Genomic DNA, 22,001 nt, shown 5'->3' on the forward strand with positions numbered 1-22,001 from the left:
ACAATTTTTTTTTATTTCTGTGTTATTATTAAGCTAAAAATAAAACTCACTATACATCAATAGATTAACTACAGTTGAGAGTCACTATAAATTTGAGAGTCATCAAATTTAAAAGTGGCATCTGTACAATCTTATGTTATATTGAACAACAGATATTGAACTTTAAGATTATTGGTGAGATGTAAGTTGGTGGTCTAGTTCCATTTCCTTGCATGTACTTGCCCAATTTTCCCAACACCATTTATTGAAGATACTGTCTGTAGAGAGTGGCTATAGCGTTCGGACAGGATCAAGCCTCGGACTGATTTGTGGCAAAGCCGCATACAAGTCCCAGCTTGGAGGGCAAAGCCCTCCCAGCACAATTATAACCAAAAGGCTATGGTTGTAAGCTTGACCTTATAGTCTGACCCTGCAGTCCTAGATAGCTAAGGGATGTGGGCTGTAGGGGTGCAGCAAGTGCTGCCAAAACAAGGCTTGAGAGAGTTCAGAGGGTGGCAACAACAGGAAAGAAGCGGATTTGAAATTCACAAGAACATTGTAAACATCTTGCCCTTGTTTTGCTTTGTGTGATCTGACTATAAAATAAAGCTTTGGCTTACAGGTTGTGTCACTGTTTCCTCATCCAGGCAGTGATCCACCTGGTCCCAACTGTATTCTCTTGTCTGTCTTCTTTAATCCTTCACCGCCCCTCCTCAGATTCACCCCTGGCCATGCTGGACATGGTTCACTGTCTTTACCCCATTGTCTGTTTTTGCCACCTTTATCAAATATTAATTTACCGTATAATCTTGGGTTGATTTCTGGGTTCTCTATTCTGTTCCATTGACCTATATGCCTATTCTTATGCCAGTACCAGGATGTTTTGATTACAATGGCCTTGTAGTGTAGTTTGATATCAGGTATTGTGACCTCTTCAACTTTGTTCGTCTTTCTTAAGATTGATGAAGCTATTCAGGATTTTCTTTTTTTTGATTCCACATACATTTTTGGAATATTTGTCCTAAATCTGTGAAATATACCATTTGTATTTCAATAGGAATTGCATTGAATCCACAGATTGATTTGGCTAGTGTGGACATTTTACTGATGTTAATTCTTTTCATCCATGAACATGGTATATGCTTCCACTTATTTGTATCTTCCTCAATTTCTTTCTTCAATGTCCTATAATTTTACAAGTTACAGATATTTTACCTCCTTGGTTTAATTTATTCCTAGGTATCTTATTTCTTGTTGTTTTTGTTGTTGTAATAGTAAATTAGATTTTTTTTTAGTTTCTTTTTCTAATAGTTTATTAGAGATGTATAAAAATGTCACCAAGGTGAATTCACCCCATTTTTCAACAGATTTGCCCAAACACGTAATTCCAAATAAAAAATTAATCTAGTCCCTGTTGTTTTTGGTTAAGTAAAAACAATAACACTTATACATTAAAAAGGAGGACATATTTATATGGATAGTGCTTTTATTAACATTCATTATTATATTAAGCTTTATGTTTCTGCATGACAAATAATGTTAAATTGGATCCTTTTTTCACTCATTTTATAATATGTAATCTAAGCATGGTGGTACCTGCTATCTAGATAAGAATATGTAATACATTATGTCCAGTAACTTTTATTACAGCAAATTATATAACTAGGCCTCTGGATACAGGTGTAAGTAAAGTTTTTTACATGTATAAGTTAAAAATAATTGCATATCCTCATTTTACATTGATAATAATGTTCAATTTAAGAAGTGATGGGATAGCCTGGAGGGTATAGAATAAATACAATGCACGAGGTGGTACCACCAATGACTCAGCTTGAGGTGGTGATAAGGAGAACATGTATTTACTTTGGAGAGTGTTATGGGAAGCATTCACCTTGTGCTTCCTGATGTGATTTCTATACATTATTAGTTCTCTGTACTGGGAGCACTTTAACACAGAAGATGGAAACTCTCACCTTCTTTTGACTTGTTACCAGGCTCCAGCTGTGATGACTAACCCTTTTACTCCTACATGGCCTATGGAGAAATTCCCTGGCTGATTTCAGATTTCTTATTATTTTTTCACAACAGAGTAAGATAGCTGGGAAGAATATAATGGAATAAAATTCTGTTTTCATTTCCTCCTCTCTAGGTATTTTCCAATGGTGGCAAGTTTCACTGTGGTTGCTGATAAAAATAAGAGCTACACTTCCCTGCTCTAAGCCAGCAAGGGGTCAAGATTTTAAATGGAGACATAGAAGTTTTGGGTTGCATATTACCATATCAATGAGACCAGTCCTGACCCCTTATCCCCTCTGCCACACACATACACATTACAATTCAAATTATTTCTTCAAAACTCTGGATCCCTTTTTCTATCATCTATTTTTTCCACAAGAATTTATATATGCTATCATAATAGGTAAGGTATTATATTATTTTTTTCTTGTCAATATCTCTACTATATTATCACTGTTTCTTTTGTTGTTGTTCACGAATATGCCTGGAATGGTGCTTGGCACATAACAAGCACCTAATAAATGTTAGGTTAGGTGGCTCAGGAGGCGGCATAGGAAATAAAGAGAGCCGACTTCATGCCCCTGCCCCTCACCCAACCACAGTATAAAACAAAGTTCCCCCCTCCCTGTGGGCGCGAATCCACGGGCCCTGTCTTTGGGACCGTGGGTCGCCTGGGGACTCAATAAAACCTTTCCTTTTCTTTCTTTTCTGATTGACTCGGCTCTCTTTATTTCCTATGCCGCCTCCTGAGCCACCTAACTTAACAATAAATACTTGTCAAATTGAGTAAATTATTTTGTAAATGTAGAACTCCCATTTGGTGGAAGAAGCTTCAGTGTCTCCTTTCACACTCTCCAAAGTTGGGACAGAGTCAAGAACTTTTATGTCAATTAAATTATAAGAGAAGAGGACTATGGTAAAAAGCAATAGAATAGGTGGTTTGAGGTGTAGCCTTATAGCCATACTGCATCTTGATACTTAATAATTGTATGATTTAGGAAAGCTGCTTAACATCTTCATGCCACATTTTTTCATCTGACTTTTTTTCACATTTTAACTCAGCAGGATATAATGTGGGTAAACTATTTAGGTACTAATTACTTAGGTTAGGGCAAAAGTCAGTTTACAATTGTGAGTTCACAAAACACAGTTTATTCTTATTATTATTTATTAATTTTTTCATTATTTTCCTTATGAGCAACTGTAAGCTTACTTTTGCCTCACCCTGTACTTTACTCTTTGGGTCTTATTATCATCTTATTGCTTCTCACAGAGAGCTCAGCATAATCAATAAAGAAATTTAAAAAAAGAATAAAAGGAAACCAACAGCACAATAATACTATATAGTATTATTGGATTTTTAAATTATGATTATTCTTCTTTATTTGGAGATATTCACATGGCAGCAAAATTAATCTCTTAATAGGAAAAATTTACTCCTGATTGACATTAATGATATTACACTTTGAAAGCTGTTATGAATGAACTCAGTGAACTAAAACAAAGGGTTTTTTTGTTTTCTGCTTTCTCTTTTTTTTTCCTGTCCACATTCTTTCCTCAGGGTATATTAAAACTCAGTTGGCAACAGAAATATTGACAGACTATGTGGTTAGTTCTGGGTTTTTGAACTGTCAATTTCACTTGGGAATAGTAAAGTGTAAGACATTTATATTTAGAGTGTAAACTACAGAAATCCTTATATTTAGTTTTGACTTTTATTCATGTTTTATAAATTTTGTAGCTGTGAGGCTCATGATATAATAGTTTAATGTATTCTGTGATTCATTGCAACTTTGGAAAAGTAAGATACTTAAGAGCATTTAAGTTGGAAAGTTCCATTTTGAAAATTTTAGGAAGTTAGTAGAAGATCTTATAGCAGAATATGACAAACTTGTATCAATTATATCAGGAACTTGGATACATATACAAGTCTGAGTTGGATAAGACAAATGAAAGGAGAGAAAATATAACATAATTAAATTTTATTTAGAAAATTAAAGTGAGTAAACTCATTTTATTAAGACTTACTTTTCTACAGTAGTGGAATATTTAGGAAATTTCTTTGAACATAGGAAGTAGATTTCATTCTTAATGTTGTGACATATTAAATTATTGCCAATAAAATATTTGCTATTATATGGAACTGACTTTATAACCCTGTCTAGTGAGCTTGAACAAAGTGGGAAAAAGGAGTATAATTTAAGGTGAAAAATAGAATAATGACTTCCTGACAATGGGAGTAGTTTTAAGAATGTGTTCCACAGATACTTAGCATTTACTAAAAGCAACTCCTTGGTACAGAAAATGTGTAATTTAAACTTTATTTTTAAATCCTTTAACTCATCAAAAAAGAAGTGAAGGCGGAGAGTATAGAAGTGGAGAAAAATGAGAATCTTCCTAGGCCAAGATCTAACCACTTAGGTAAGGATTACATTCAAAGTGCCAAACAGAAGACACCTAATTCTGGTGTATTTTCTTTCTCCTTTCTCTTGTTAAATAGAAAATCACAGGCCCAAAATGGTGTCACTTGTACTAAAACTCTTGATACCAAACTTAAATTTAATACTTGACCTAATTGTTTCAACTTCACCCAGAAACATCACCTTAATCAACCAGTCTATAATTTCCTAGTCAACACAACGAAGTAATCTGTCACCTGGGTCCTCCTTCCACAGCTCCCCAAGAAAGAAGAGGAAAACTGCACAATAAAAGACCTTTGCCATTCTCTTCCCCCCTAAAGAGCTCCTAATTCCTAATCTTGGTTTTGTTAATAGCTCCCTTGTCCCACCCCATCCTATTAAAAACCTTCCATTTTTTACAACCCCTTCTAGGGCCCACATAGTTTCTAGATAGGATGCTGCCCGATTTAAGAATGCCTGGAATGGCTTGATAAAGCTAACTAGATCTTCAAATTTACTCAGAGGAAATTTGTTCTAACACTGTACTTTCTGTTTCTTTTCTGAAATCCCACATTTGTTCTTATATATCTTCCCTTTTCCCCAGTAGCTCCTTAACAATATTTAAGAATGTGACTTTTAAGTCCTTATCCACAATTTCTAGGTTACTGTATCCATTTTTGGGGTGTGTGTGTGTGTGTGTGTGTGTGTGTGTGTGCGGATTATGGCGTGCACTGTTGTTTTTATGTGGCCTTTTTTTCTTTCTTCGTTTTTGTATTATAGACATTTTGTATAAAACAAGAGTAGAGCCTAATGTAAACAAGTTTTAGCCCTCAAAAGAGACTGCTGCTGCTGGGGAGGGAAATAATTATGTGGACAAGAGCTTATCACCTGACATACGAGGCAGAATTCTAAGATGATCACCATGACTCTCTCCCTCCAGTGTGGTCTTCCTCCCTTGAGTGTGTGTGGGACTATGAATATGATGGAAAACCACTCCTGCGGTCAGCTCACGTTACATGGTAAAAGGGAAGGATTTTTGTAGATGTACTAAGGTGACAAAATAGTTGATTTTGAAATAATCAAAGGGGAAATTATCTTAGGTGGGTCTGATTTATTCAGATGGGAGCCCTTTAAAATGGTCAGAGATTCAAAGGGAGAGAGACTCTTCTGCTCCCTTTGATGAAGTAAACTGCCTTTGTGACACTGCGAGGGGCCTCTGGTTGCTGAGAGCAGCCCATTGGTGACACCAGGCAAGGACACAGGGTCTTCTTCTGTTTTACAACCTCAAGTACCTGACTTCTGTCCCAAACCATATGAACTTAAAGAAGTAAGTATCCTGAGCCTCAGATGGAAGCCCTTCAGTAAAATGCTAATTACTAGTATATACCATCAAGAATGTCAAATCCAGCTTATTTTAGTGGAATGAATGTCCTTATTTCTTCACAAATCATCCTGAAAGAAAGGCTTTATGCTTTGCAAAGCTTTCCCAAAGTCTTCCCAGGTATTTCTGAGCTTAGGTAGTTGCTTTCTTGTCTGTATTTGCATAATTTATATGTGCAACATACATAGCACTTAATTTCACCCAAAGACTGTTAGCATTTGTTTCTCTTCTGTGTGGTATTTAAAAGCACCATATGCTGTATTTTGAAATTGTAAACTAATGTTTCTTTCATATAAATAGAAGTTTAACATTTGCAGGATACAAACATGTATGCCAATAACTTGTCCAAGGCACATGTAACCATCCCGAATAGACACCTATGTATAGATCCCTGGACACAGGTCCATCCCTGTGATCCCTGGAGTAGGACGAGGCCAGTTCTCCACATGAATAACCTGTCATCAGAACTTTGTCCAGAACTTAAATTCAGCTGTTACTAGAAAATTCCCAGGACCCAAGGTGGGAATAAAGCATATACTATTAATTTGTGCCTCTGAGTGTCTGCCTAGTGGTCATCTTTCCTAAGGTAAACCTCCATATCATTGCATATACCAACGTGTCTATTTTATAAGATAGATTTTTTTATTTTCTTGAGGTAACACATTGTGTGAGTTCATTTTGACAGAGACTAGTTACATATAGAACAGAAATCTCTGCAAGCACTGTAATCTTATCTTTCAGTGTTTAGTTTATCAAAAATAACAGAGCTTATATTTTCATTCCTATTTTGTCGCAACAAAAGCAATTTTGTATAAAACTACAGGCGATAACCAGGGTTCTCGGACTGTTATGTATTGACCCCTGACCATAGGTGATTTGAATTAGAAGGTGGATGTAGAATTTGAAAGAGACCTTTGAGGACATAAAAACAACAACACAAAAAACAAAACGCACACACACACACACACACACACAAACTGGAGCCCCTGGATATAGCAATAATTAAAATTTTATAAATGGCACAACCTATTTGAGTTGAAAAGTAAGGAAAGGATATTTAATACCACCGAGCCTTTAGATTACATAAAATGGAAAGAACTGTGTATTCAGCATAGAGCTTAAGTATTTTTTGTTTGTTTTATTAATCAATTTCTGAGTAGAGATGATAACAGGAAAGACAATTTATCCTCAAGGAAAGTGTCACATGGTGATATATGGATACCTGAAGAAAAAGAGAGAGATTGGTGTTTCTTTTTTAGATGTGCATTATTTTAGTAGAACACTTTTAATTTCCAACACAACGACTATTTTTGAGATACTGCTGCTGAATTCACAGCAAAATAGTTGTAGCTGAAGTTAGAATTCTATTATAAATCCTATTTTAAAAATATATATATTTTATTGATTTTACAGAGAGGAAGGGAGAGGGATAGAGAGTTAGAAACATCCATGAGAGAGAAATATCAGTCAACTGCCTCCTTCATGCCCCCTACTGAGGATCGAACCCACAACCAAGGTACATGCTCTTGACCAGAATAAAACCCAGAACCCTTGTCAGTTGGCCTACGCTCTATCCACTGAGCAAAACTGGTTAGGGCATAATTTCTTATTTCTTGTTTATGTTTGGGAGATTGTTTCTTTTCCCCACATCTTTTTTTCATGCATGATTCAACATGGGTATTCCTCCCAGTCAGCACTTTCCTACAAGACAGCCATGCATAGCTTATCTCCATGAACTTTCAATAGTCTCCAGGCTACTCCTCTCCCAGGGGTATGGAAGAAGTCATATTATCCACAGATCACACACAGGATATCATCAGTAGTGTTCTTAAGAAAATACGTTTCTTTAAACAAATAAGTTATGAATGTTTCAACAGAATATTAAGTAGCAGCCTTCCTCAATTTCTAGATAAGGTATCCAGGATGATTGCCATTTCTGACCATATTATGTGGCTACCAGAATTTTCTACATTTACCCTTAAGGATTCTAGTGTCACAGTCCACATGTTCTGCTTCCTACTAGCTTCTTACTTTTTAGGGACCAGGATCTGTATGCATCTTTCTAGATGGACTAACAATCCCCAAATGTTTATATAGCAAAATAATAAATAATTGAAGCTTTCTATGTCATTTGTCTCTGGGTCTATTTTTGTTTCTCAGTTTATGTTGATCATTATATCCCACATATGAATGAGATCATGTGACATTTATCTTTCTCTGACTGGCTTATTTTGCTTAGCATAATGCTCTCCAGTTCCATCCATGCTGTTGAAAAATGGTAAAAGTTCCTTCTTTTTTTTATAGCGGCGTAGTATTCCATTGTGTAGATGTACCACAGGTTTTTAATCCACTCATCTGCTGATGGGCACTTAGGCTGTTTCCAAATCTTAACTATGGTAAATAGTGCTGCTATGAACGTAGGGGTGCATATATCCTTTCTGATTGGTGTTTCTGGTTTCTTGGGACATAGTCCTAGAATTGTGGTTACTGGGTCAAATGGGAGTTCCATTTTTAATTTTTTGAGGAAACTCCATACTGTTTTCCACAGTGGCTGCACCAGTCTGCATTCCCACCAGCAGTGCACAAGGGTTCCTTTTTTTCCACATCCTTGCCAGGACTTGTCCTTTGTTGATGATAGCCATTCTGACAGGTGTGAGATGGTACCTCATTGTTATTTTGATTTGCATCTTATGGATGATTAGTGGCTTTGAGCATGTTTTCATATGTCTCTTGGCCTTCTGTATGTTCTCTTTCAAAAAGTGTCTATTTAGGTCCTTTGCCAATTTTTTTTATTGGATTGTTTATCTTCCTTTTGTTAAGTTGTATGAGTTCTCTGTAAATTTTAGATATTAAACCCTTATGTGAAATAGCATTGGCGAATATGTTCTCCCATTCAGTGGGCTTTCTTGTTGTTTTGTTGATGGTTTCTTTTGCTGTGCAGAAGCTTTTTATTTTGATGTAATCCCATTTGTTTATTTTCTCCTTAGTTTCCATGGTCCTAAGAGCTGTATCGGTAAAGATATTGCTATGACACATGTCTGCTATTTTGCTCCCTATGGAGTCTTCTAAGATTTTTATGGTTTCCCCTCTTATATTTAAGTCCTTTAGCCATTTTGAGTTTGTTTTTGTGTATGGTGTAAGTTGGTGATCTAGTTTCATTTTTTGGCATATATCTGACCAAATTTTCCAGCACCATTTATTGAAGGGACTGTTTTGACTCCATTGTATGCTCTTGCCTCCTTTGTCAAATATTAATTGAGCATAATGTCTTGGGTCGAGTTCTGGGTCCTCTGTTCTGTTCCATTGGTCTGTCTGTTCTTGTGCCAATACCAGGTAGTTTTGAGAACGGTAGCTTTGTAATGTAGCTTGATATCTGGTATTGTGATCCCTCCATCTTTGTTCTTCTTTCTTAGTACTGCTGTGGCTATTCGGGATCTTTTTTATTCCAGATGAATTTTTGGAGAGTTTGTCCTAGATCTTTGAAATATGCCTTTGGTATTTTAATGGGGAGTGAATTGAATCTATAGATTGCTTTGGGTAGTATGGACATTTTAATGATGTTGAGTCTACCAATCCATGAACATGGTATGTTCTTTCACTTGTTTATGTCTTCCTCTATCTCTTTTTTTCAATGTCCTGTAGTTTTTTGAGTACAGGTCTTTTACCTCCTTAGTCAAGTTTATTCCTAGGTATCTTATTTTTTTTGGTGCAATGGTAAATGGGATTTTGTTTTTGTTTTGTTTTTCTTTCTGTGAGTTCATTATTGGTGTATAAAATCTGTTATTTGGCCATGGATTTTTGGGTGTTAATTTTGTATCCTGTTACATTGCCAAATTCATTTATTAGGTCTAGTAGTTTTTGATGGAGTCTTTGGGGTTTTCTATGTACAGGATCATGTCATCTGAAAATAAGGACAGTTTTACTTCTTTTCCAATTTGGATGCTTTTATTTCTTCTTCTTGTCTTATCACTATGGCTAGCACTTCCAGTACTATATCAAACAGGAGTGGTGAAAGTGGGCATCCCTGTCTTGTTCCTGTTCTTAGAGGAGAAATGGATTTAGTTTTTGCCCATTGAGTATTATGTTGGCTGTAGGTTTGTCATATAAGGCTTTTATTATGTTGAGGTATGATCCCTCTATTCCCACTTTGCTGAGTTTTTGTCAAGAAAGGGTGTTGGATTTTGTCAAATGCTTTTGCTGCATCGATTGATATGATTATATGTTTTTTGTCTCTCAATTTATTTATGTGATATATCACATTTATTGATTTGCGGATATTGTACCATCCTTGCATCCCCAGAATAAATCCCATTTGGTCATGGTATATGAACTTTTTAATGTTATGCTGGATCCAATTTGCTAGAATTTTGTTGAGGATTTTATGATCTATGTTCATCAAGGATATTGGCCTGTAGTTCTCTTTTTTTTTGTGGTCTCTTAATCTGATTTTGGAATTAGGGTAATGCTGTCTTCATAGAAAGAGCTTGGAAGTGTGCTTTCCTCTTGAATTTTTTGGAATACTTTGAGAAGGGTAGATTTTAGTTCTTCTTTGAAAGCTTGATAGAACTCCCCTGTAAAGCCGTCCAGACCAGAGCTTTTGTTTGCTGGAAGATTTTTGATTACTGCTTCAATTTCATTGGTAGTTACTTGTCTATTCAGGCTTTTTTATTCTTCCTGATTGAGTTTTGGGAGCTTGTATTTTTCTAAGAATATGTTCATTTCATCTAGGTTCTCCAGGTTGTTTGGAATAGAGTTGTTCATAGTATTTTTTTTATAATCCTTTGTATTTCTGTGGCATTGGTTGTTACTTCACTTCTTTCATTTCTGATTTTGTTTATTTGGGTCCTCTCTCTTTGCTTCTTGGTGAGCCCGGCTAGAGGTTCATCAATCTTGTTTATCCTTTCAAAGAACTAGCTCTTGGTTTTGTTGATCTTTTGTATTTTTTTTTTTGTCTCTACATTATTTCCACTTTGATCTTTATTATTTCCTCCCTTCTGCTTACTCTGGGCTTTTCTTGTTGCTGTCTTTCTAGTTCTTTGAGTTGCAGGGCTAGATAATTTATTACCATTTTTTCTTATTTTTTGAGGTAGGCCTATAGAGCTATGAACTTCCCTATCAGGACTGCTTTCACTGTGTCCCATAGATTTTGGATTGTTGTGTTTTCATTGTCATTTGTTTCCAGGACACTTTTTATTCTTTTTTGATCTTTTTGGTAACCCAATCATTGTTTAATAGCATGCTATTTAGCCTCTAAGTATTTGCTTTTTTTCATTGTTTTTATTGTAGTTGATTTCTAATTTTATGCCATTGTGATCTGAGAAGATGCTTGATATAGTTTCTATCTTCTTGAATTTGAAGAGACTTTGCCTGTGTCTCAATATGTGGTCTATCTTTCAAAATGTCCCATGTGCACTTGAGAAGAATGTATATTCTGTGGCTTTGGGGTGAAATGTTCTGAAGATGTCAATTAATTCCATCTGCTTATCTTAAGTTTTTTTTTTTTTTTTAAAAAACCCCTGTATGTATCTATGATGTGTTCCCAATCAACAATATCTCTAGCCTATGCTTTCCCTATGAAACTATATATGTTTAATCCTGGCTTTTCCATATGTATTAACATTGTTTGTAAATTCTCCAAGAAAAGGTGTTGTGACTCACTAATCTTTGTTTTGAGGTATGAGAAAACGTTAAATATGTTTACTGTGGAAGAGGTGACATGTCTTACTAAAAAGAGGAAATAAGCCAAGGACACCTGGTATGTATGAAGACAAGAAGTTCAGTAGTACAGAAGTGTAAAAAGTGAAACAAGTGGAGAGAGAGAAGGAAGAAATAGGAGGGCCTAGATCCTTCAAATGTGACATTTAAGAAAAGCATACTATGCAGAGAACATTTTTCTGATCAAAGTTAGAAGCAAAGCAATCTCTTAGGAGATTATCCTAATGACCCAGGCAAAATATCATTATGAGAAACATGATAATAGCTGAAGTTAAAAAACTCATGAGACAAAAGCAAAGTTGTGAGATATAAAAGAAAATAAGAATCAGAAGTCATACTTTTAGAATCCAGAATTATCTGGAGATGTACTGGACTCTCTGGACACAAATATAACGTTACAGCTACTAAGAATAAGCAGTTTGCATTACAGACTTAAGGATTAGGGTTAATCCCTTAGTATGATTCTAGTAAACATTCAGGGACATTTGGAAATTGAGCTCAATTCACTCCTTGCTGTTCTGTTGTTTTATACATATCACCAGATCACCAGAATTCCAGAATGACTTGGCAGATGCCAGGAGGTTTTATAGAGTAAGCAAAGAGAGAATTGACAAAAGTGTGCTCCTCATGGTATGGTTAACCTCCCTATGTTTACAAACCAATAAGGGACTTGGGAAAGCTGAAACACTGTCCTTCCATCTATGAGTATATTTTGTTCTGTGAATTGTGTAGCTACATCCTTTTATCTCTTACTTCTGTCTGTTGACATTTTTAAAATCAATCACATAAATACATATATTCTATATTTTCAAAGTTATATTGAATCTAAGGGATTTAAGATAGCAATGAATTAAGTATCTTCTAGGAATAATTATTATTTATTACTGTTGACAGAAAACATATTCAAGATTCCTGATTGTATGTTATTGCTTTTCTCTATTGTTTGTTTGAGAGGTAGTTTGTGTGATGTGGCTTGTGGAAGCAGTTGGAGAAGGTGGTTCTGACTTAGAAAACATGTTCTTGCCTGGCTGGTATAGCTCCGTAGTTGAGCGACTACCCATGAACCAGGAGGTCATGGTTTGATTCCTGGTCAGGGCACATGCCTGGGGGCATGCAGGAGGCAGCCAATTCTCTCTCATCATTGATGTTTCTATCTCTCTCTCCTTCTCCCTTTCTCTCTCTGAAATCAACTTAAAAATAATTAAGAAAAAGAAAAGTAAAGAAAATGCATTCTTATACCTCAGAAATTGAGATGTATATAAAAATTGTAAAATTGGATTTCACAAAAGTGAATTACATTTATTACACTTAAATTTCATTACTTAAGTATGTATTTTTACACATATCACTAGCATAGTAGAAATGCTAGCATAATACATGTGTGAATGCAAACATTTTATTATCCAATAACTCTTGGTCAAACATTATTTGAGTTTTTATTTTTTAACTGATACATATTGTCAACTAAGATTTTTCTCTACAACGCAATACTAAATATTAATTTGTGACAGTGTCCTTGATTGTTAGTCTCTACGTTAATTCCCTTTCAAAAATAATATCCTATGAAATAATTTACAAAGCTGTTTTGATGCAGTAACTAATCTGACTATAAATTAACTCGAAATATTACCTTTAACAATCTGAGTGTACTGTATGATTTTTCTCTCTCCCTAAATGCATGTTAACGAATTATTTTTCATATTTCAAAAACACCTTCTTAAAATTAATGTACACATTATTATAATAACATATACACATTAATATTGCACACATTCGCATATAAATACTGTCTGGTATAATTATAATGTAGCTTTTATTTATTCACTCAGCTATGATCACTTCTAAATTAACTAGAAAATATATTTATGGTTCTCAGGTGAATGAAATTAAACTTTTAGTCCAAAATCATACTGAAGACTTTCTGTACTTGGTTCCAGATATTTATGTATTTTATATGTAAACTCCAGAAGTTATTTAAAGTTCTCATGTGATGTAGTTAAAGTTCACATTGAAATTAAAACCCAAGAATTTCTAAACTTAGGTATCTGGTGTTCTCACATAATTTTTATTAATGTTTTATCATATCAGATTTCAGATGGTGTTTCTCATATACTAGTATATGGTCTGTTACTATGTTTTGGAGAGACTTTATCACAAAGTGGTAGCAAAATCATGTCTCAGTTTGTCAGTAGGATTTTATAATTTGAACACTCCAATCTTTAGCCTTACTCATTCCATCTCACATGACACTTAGCTACTAAAGTCCACTACCATATAAAACATCAGCAAAGCAGCTCTTAGAAATTCTTTCAAAGTCAATCATGAAGCTTTCTCATTCCTAACTTAACCTTCTGTTTTGCATCCCAAACTTAAATTACATAAGGAGGTAAGGTGTCAGAACAGCAAGTTGTTCTGAATATCACATGATTCTCTAGGCAGCTAATTTATATAAATATAGTATATAGGAGATCATGATTGTCTTATCTGATCTATAACTACTTGGAGCCCCTGTAGTTAATACCAGCATTTATTTCATGACTCCCTGGTAGCTTGCCACCCAAAGTCTGTGACTACATATCCTAGAGATTCTCTACATATAGCTGTCCTATTCTTCTAGATTACTTTATACCACCAAATCCCAGTACATTGTCCATAAATTTTGAGTATTACACATCTCAGAAGCACAGATGCCTTGCTATTTAATAATGTAACTGTGAATTATTCCCCTGCAAGGTTTACTGGTTACTCATTCACAACAGAATTGGGGATAGGCTTTGGATTTGAAATACTACTACTTGCATCCTTAAATTTAAAAACTAGGATCGGATATTGTAGGAGAGTTATAGCTCTGCAGCCTTAGCAGAAAGTATCTCAACATCTCTCCTGATTCCCATTCGTGGATAAACACTGATGTCTAAATAAGAGTACAATGATACTGATGAGCTTTAAGTTAGAAACACTGGTTCAGACTATTAGAGAGCACCCCTTGATGGAGCACACTATCAGTGAGGAGTTTGGAGTGGTGAAATAAAATCATATCCAATTTTAGTAAAAGGTATATGTGAAGCTGGACATGTACTAGAGGTGGACTGAGATTGATTTTGGTAATAAGACTTTCCATATTTCTAGGAAAATACTATAGATTTTTCTATAGAAATGGTAACAAGTAGACAAAAAAAAACAGTTTTTAAACATCTTTAAATGATCAAGGACAACCAACTTCATATTAATTTGTTTATCCCCAATTTGTACTTAATCCCTTCACTTTTTTTTAATCCAGCCCTCAAAGCTCCTCACATCTGGGGGGTATCTATGAGTGTGTTCCTATCATGATTATTCATTCATTCTGTTTTTTAGATTCCATATAGAAGTGAAATTATATTGTATTTGTCTTTCTGTGTCTGAATTATTTCACTTAGCAAGTCTTTTTTTTTTTTTAACCAGGATTGCAAGCCTGTAAGACCATTATTTTTCCTGAATCAGGACTTTAAGAGCAGTTTCTAACCTCCAAAAACTGGCAATTTGGCGTTAGTGCAACCAAACCACTGTATATATCATCACTATTAAATGTTAATGAAAGCCATGACTTTTGGGAAATGTACTGTACTCTGGAACATGTGTTCAATAAAACTGTTCATTTAATGTATTCTACTCTTAAATGCATCTCTATCTTCTTGTGCCATGTACTTTACATTAATGTCTTCTGTGTCCTGCCAGATGTGCATAATCTGCAATACTCAGTCTACCAATTTGCACTCAAATCCACTCAAGGATGACTGGATTCCATATCTCATTTTCTTAAATGAATTCCATTCACATTCACATTTCACAAAGAAGTACATAAAGCTGTGGTATAATTCAGCAGACAACCATGTCTGTTTTATGTCACACACAGGATGCTGTCCTAGCAATATGTCATCTTAATTTATGTTCGAAGAGAATGCAGACACTTCTTGTTTATCCTTTTTATGACTTATCCTATTAATTGTTAATAATTCATTGTGGGCATGTGAAAGATAAACAGAATGCAAACAGATTATAAAATGCATGCTGATGATGGCTGTAGTGACCACCTATGAATTGAGTCACCTGAGAATGTTTTGTCATTTATTTTCACCATATTATCCACAAGGAGTCTTTAGATAAAGAGAGCTTACAGATTAGTAGGAATAAAATATTCATTCTTCAGAGACACAAGTTAAGACATCTCTCAATACTGGCCACTAGTTAACACCAGTCTAGAAAGAGATAGCTTATAATTTTATTCTCTTTCTCTAAATCACTTCTTTAAAAATAATTAGGTACCATTTTGAAACTCAAATTCACTTACTCCTTTTCTGTCTTTCTGCTGTGAGATTATTTGTTTTCACTTATTACTAGTTTTGACCCTACACAACTTTTTCCCCTCACACAACCTTTACCCATAATCAACATTTCCAACTCTACAGAGTTAATGTTTGCTTACAGAATTTGACAAATAAAACCATTAAAGGATAGTTCCTGCCACCTTGTGATGGAGCCACTTCCACAGTGGTCTGAATGCAGTTAACATGTGATGAAATTATATGCTCCCAACAAGAACCATTGGGAATATGCATAGTTAAATTGAATGATGGCAAGTCTGTGTCTTGCCCCTTGGTATTGTTGGGAGGTAATACCCATGGGTCTCTCATATTTCTGGACCTCGGGCACACAAGGCATCAGCAGCCATTTATTCTTAAGGCTGTTTTTATAATAGATAGATATTAAAATTGGAGATAGTGTCCCCTAGGGAGCAGTAAGTGGGTTTGTTTATTCTACCATAAAGTAAAGAAACTATCTTCTCCAGGGAAAAATTTGGTCAGGTTTGTTGGCCACCCATTACACAAGACTGGAATCTCCTAAGCCTGCAGTTCATCTTCAATAACTCAACCCACTGTGTGTGCAATTTTCCTTTGGCTGCCTTTATTGTCCCCTGTGAGTATTAGAGCTTAGACAACTGGCCCAAGATAATGCTGACATTCTGGCTGCTGCTATTCATGAGAAACAAACTGGACTTTATCCCTGACCCAAGAATCTTGTGTCTTCTACCAGCACCCATAAAACGATAGCAGGTTCAGCTGTCAGTTGGATGGTAGAGTAAAATCTAGGACCTTTAACCAGCTAACTGCCATGCGTCCAAAATAGAAACCATCCCTACATGCCATGATATTTTGAATTTAATTAAAAAAATCAATTTGCAATGAATATTATAAAAATAAATATATTACTCACAATTCGGGTGTTCTTGAATATTTTCAGCTGAAAATTCTCTAGAAAAATGATTTTAAAATTGGCCAGGGCTGCCACTTAGGGAAGGCATTTTTTTTATAGACATGCATGGCATGTGGGAAAGGTCCCCCTCTTGCATCTACAGGCGCTTATGGCGTAAATGGGTTAACAGGGCTAGACAGATTCTACCTACCCTGGGTATATTTATTTATTTATTTATTTATTTATTTATTTTTTTATTGCTTAAAGTATTACAAAGGGTATTACATATGTATCCATTTTATCCCCCCGCCCTAGACAGTCCCCTAGCCTCCCCTATCACCCAGTGTCTTATGTCCATTGGTTATGCTTATATGCATGCATACAAGTCCTTTAGTTGATCTCTTACCCCACTACCTCCTGCCCCCCAACCCTCCCCGGCCTTCCCACTGCAGTTTGACAATCTGTTTGAGGCAGCTCTGCCTCTGTATCTATTATTGGTCAAAAGTTTATAATGGTCTCTATTGTCCATGAATGAGTGAGATCATGTGGTATTTTTCCTTTATTGACTGGCTTATTTCACTTAGCATAATGCTCTCCAGTTCCATCCATGACGTTGCAAATGGTAAGAGTTCCTTCCTTTTTACAGCAGCATAGTATTCCATCGTGTAGATGTACCACAGTTTTCTAATCCATTCATCTACTGATGGGCACTTAGGCTGTTTCCAGATCTTAGCTATGGTGAATTGTGCTGCTATGAACATAGGGGTGCATATATCCTTTCTGATTGGTGTTTCTGGTTTCTTGGGGTATATTCCTAGAAGTGGGATCACAGGGTCAAATGGGAGTTCCATTTTCAGTTTTTTAAGGAAACTCCATACTGTCTTCCATAGTGGCTGCACCAGTCTGCATTCCCACCAGCAGTGCACAAGTGTTCCTTTTTCTCCACAACCTCTCCAGCACTTGTCGTTTGTTGATTTGTTGATGATAGCCAGTCTGACAGGTGTGAGATGGTACCTCATTGCTGTTTTGATTTGCATCTCTCGGATGATTAGTGACTTTGAGCATGTTTTCATATGTCTCTTGGCTTTCTGAATGTCCTCTTTTGAAAGGTGTCTATTTAGGTCCTTTGCCCATTTTTTGATTGGATTGTTTATCTTCCTTTTGTTAAGTTGTATGAGTTCCCTATAAATTTTGGAGATTAGGCCCTTATCAGATATGTCATTGGCAAATATGTTTTCCCACACAGTGGGTTTTCTCGTTGTTTTGTTGATGGTTTCTTTTGCTGTGCAGAAGCTTTTTATTTTGATGTAGTCCCATTTGTTCATTTTTTCTTTAGTTTCAAGTGCCCTAGGAGCTGTATCAGTGAAGAAATTGCTTCGGCATATGTCTGAAATTTTCTTGCCTTTGGATTCTTCTAGAATTTTTATGGTATCCTGTCGTACATTTAAGTCCTTTATCCATTTTGAGTTTATTTTTGTATATGGTGTAAGTTGGTGGTCTAGTTTCATTTTCTTGCATATATCTGTCCAATTTTCCCAACACCATTTATTGAAGAGACTATCTTGGCTCCATTGTATGTTCTTGCCTCCTTTGTCAAATATTAATTGAGCATATTGGTTCGGGCTGATTTCTGGGCTCTCTATTCTATTCCATTGATCTATATGCCTATTCTTGTGCCAGTACCAGGCAGTTTTGAGAACAGTGGCTTTGTAATACTACTTGATATCTGGTATTGAGATCCCACCTACTTTGTTCTTTTTCAGGATTGCTGCAGCTATTCGGGGTCTTCTTTTATTCCAGATGAATTTTTGGAAAGTTCGTTCTAGATCTCTGAAGTATGCTGTTGGTATTTTAATGGGAAGTGCGTTGAATTTATAGATTGCTTTGGGTAGTATGGACATTTTAATGATGTTGATTCTACCAATCCATGAACACGGTATGTTCTTCCATCTGTTTATGTCTTCCTCTATGTCTTTTTTCAACGTCCTGTAGTTTTCTGAGTAGAGGTCTTTTACCTCTTTAGTTAAGTTTATTCCTAGGTAGCTTAATTTTTTTGGTGCAATGGTAAACGGGATTGTTTTTATAATCTCTCTTTCTGAAAGTTCACTATTGGTGTATAGAAATGCCTCAGATTTCTTGGGGTTAATTTTGTATCCTGCTACATTGCCAAATTCATGTATTAAGTCTAGTAGCTTTTTGATGGAATCTCTAGGGTTTTGTATGTATAATATCATGTCGTCTGCAAATAAGGACAGTTTTACTTCTTCTTTTCCAATTTGGATGCCTTTTATTTCTTCTTCTTGCCGAATTGCAATGGCTAACACTTCCAGTACTATGTTGAACAGGAGTGGTGAGAGGGGGCATCCCTGTCTTGTTCCTGTTCTTAGGGGAAATGGTGTTAGTTTTTGTCCGTTGAGTATGATGTTGGCTGTGGGCCTGTCATATATGGCTTTTATTATGTTGAGGTATGATCCTTCTACTCCCACCTTGCTGAGAGTTTTTATCAAAAATGGGTGTTGAATTTTGTCAAATGCTTTTTCTGCATCAATTGATATGACCATGTGGTTTTTTTCTTTCAATTTGTTTATGTGATGTATCACGTTTATTGATTTGCGGATATTGTACCATCCTTGCATCCCTGGGATAAATCCTACTTGGTCATGGTGTATGATCTTTCTGATGTACTGCTGGATCCGATTTGCTAAGATTTTGTTGAGGATTTTGGCATCTATGTTCATGAGGGATATTGGCCTGTAATTCTCTTTCATTGTGTTGTCTTTACCTGGTTTTGGTATTAGGGTGATGCTGGCTTCATAGAATGAGCTTGGAAGTGTTCCTTCCTCTTGAATTTTTTGTAGTAGTCTGAGGAGGATAGGTTTTAGTTCTTCCTTGAATGTTTGGTAAAAGTCCCCTGTGAAGCCATCTGGTCCTGGGCTTTTGTTTGATGGAAGCTTTTTGATGACTGCTTCAATTTCTTCCATAGTTATTGGCCTGTTGAGATTTTTAGATTCTTCCTGATTGAGTTTTGGAATGTTGTATTTTTCTAGGAATTTGTCCATTTCCTCCAGGTTGTCTAGTTTGTTGGAGTAAAGCTGTCCATAGTATTTTTTAGCAATCATTTGTATTTCTGTGGGGTCTGTTGTTATTTCGCCTCTATCGTTTCTGATTTTATTTATTTGGGTCCTCTCTCTCTGCTTCTTGGTGAGTCTGGCTAGAGGTTTATCAATCTTGTTTATCCTTTCAAAGAACCAGCTCTTGGTTTCATTGATTTTCTGTATTGTTTTTTTGGTCTCTATGTCATTTATTTCTGCTCTAATCTTTATTATCTCCTTCCTTCTGCTCACTCTGGGGTTTTCTTGTTGCTCTCTTTCTAATTCTTTGAGTTGTAGAGTTAGATGATTTACTACCATTTTTTCTTGTTTTTTGAGATAGGCCTGTAGAGCTATAAACTTCCCTCTCAGGACTGCTTTCAATGTGTCCCATAGGTTTTGGATTGTTGTGTTTTCATTGTCATTAGTTTCCAGGATGTTTTTAATTTCTTCTTTGATCTCATTGGTAGCCCAATCAATATTTAATAGCATGCTATTCAGCTTCCAGGTGTTTGAGTATTTTGGGTTGTTTTTATTGTAGTTTATTTCTAATATTATGCCATCGTGGTCTGCGAAGACGCTTTTTATGATTTCAATCTTCTTGAATTTGGGGATACTTTGCTTGTGACCCAGTATGTGGTCTATTTTTGAATATGTCCCATGAGCACCTGAGAAGAACGTATATTCTCTGGCTTTGGGGTGAAGTGTTCTGAAGATGTCTATTAAGTCCATCTGATCTAGTGAATCATTTAGGATTGCTATATCTTTGCTTGTTGTTTGTCTATAGGACTTATCCAGTGCTGTCAATGGTGTATTAAAGTCCCCTACTATGATTGTATTGTTGTCGATCTCTCCTTTGATATTTTCCAGGAGTTTTTTTATGAATTTGGGTGCTCCTACATTGGGTGCATATATGTTTACCAGGGTTATATCTTCTTGTTGTATTGATCCCTTTAGTATTATGAAGTGGCCTTCCTTATCTCTTGTTAAGGCCTTCACTTTGAGGTCTATTTTGTCCGATATAAGTATTGCTACCCCAGCTTTCTTTTCCTTTCCATTTGCCTGAAAGATATTTTTCCATCCTTTCACTTTCAATCTGTGTGAGTCCCTTCTAATGAGGTGGGTTTCTTGTAGACAGCAGATGTATGGGTCATGTTTTTTTATCCATTCAGCCACTCGATGTCTTTTGGTTGGAGCATTTAGTCCGTTTACGTTTAAAGTTATTATTGAAAGGTACTTGTTTGTAGCCATTTCTTTTTTTGTGTGGCTGTTTTCTTTCTGAGCTTTTTATTTCTTATTTTTATATCAGTCCCTTTAGCATTCCTTGCAATGCTGGCTTGGTGGTGACAAACTCCCTTAGCCTTTTTTTGTCTGTGAAGCTTCTTATTTCCCCTTCAAGTTTGAATGATAGCCTTGCTGGATAGAGTATTCTTGGATTCAGTCCTTTGCTTTGCATCACTTTGTAAATTTCAGTCCATTCTTTTCTTGCCTGATGTGTTTCTGTTGAGAAGTCATTTGACAATCTAATGGGAGATCCCTTGTATGTAACTTTCCATCTCTCTCTTGCAGCCTGTAAGATTCTCTCTTTGTCCTGAACATTTGCCATGGTGATTATGATGTGTCTTGGTGTGGGTCTTTTCGGGTTCACCTTGTTTGGGACTCTCTGGGCTTGTGTGACTTTTTTCTTCCCCACCTCAGGGAAGTTTTCTGATATTATTTCTTCGAGTAGGTTTTCTAATCCTTGTTCATCCTTCTGTTGTTCTGGTACTCCTATTATTCGTATGTTGTTTCGTTTCATGTTGTCCCAAAGCTCCCTTAGGCTCTCCTCCTGTCTTTTAATTTTTTTCTCCAATTGCAGTACATTTTGGGTGTGTTTTGCTTCCTTGTCTTCTAATTCACTTATTCGGTCCTCCGCTTCTCCTAGTCTACTGTTGATACTTTCAATGGAGTTTTTCATTGCAGCTATATCACTCTTCATTTCCTTTTGGGTCTTACTTAGGTTGTTGATTTTTTCATCTGTTTCTTCTAGCTTCTTCCATATGTTATCGATTTTTTCATCTGTTTCTTCTAGCTTCTTCCATATGTTATCGATTTTTTCATCTGTTTCTTCTTGCTTCTTGAAGAGGTTGTCGATTTTTTCCTCCATCCGGTTTATGCACTCTAGGATCCTTATTCTGAATTCTTTATCTG

Source organism: Myotis daubentonii, chromosome 2, assembly GCF_963259705.1.
Source record: "Myotis daubentonii chromosome 2, mMyoDau2.1, whole genome shotgun sequence".
Classification (NCBI taxonomy): domain Eukaryota; kingdom Metazoa; phylum Chordata; class Mammalia; order Chiroptera; family Vespertilionidae; genus Myotis; species Myotis daubentonii.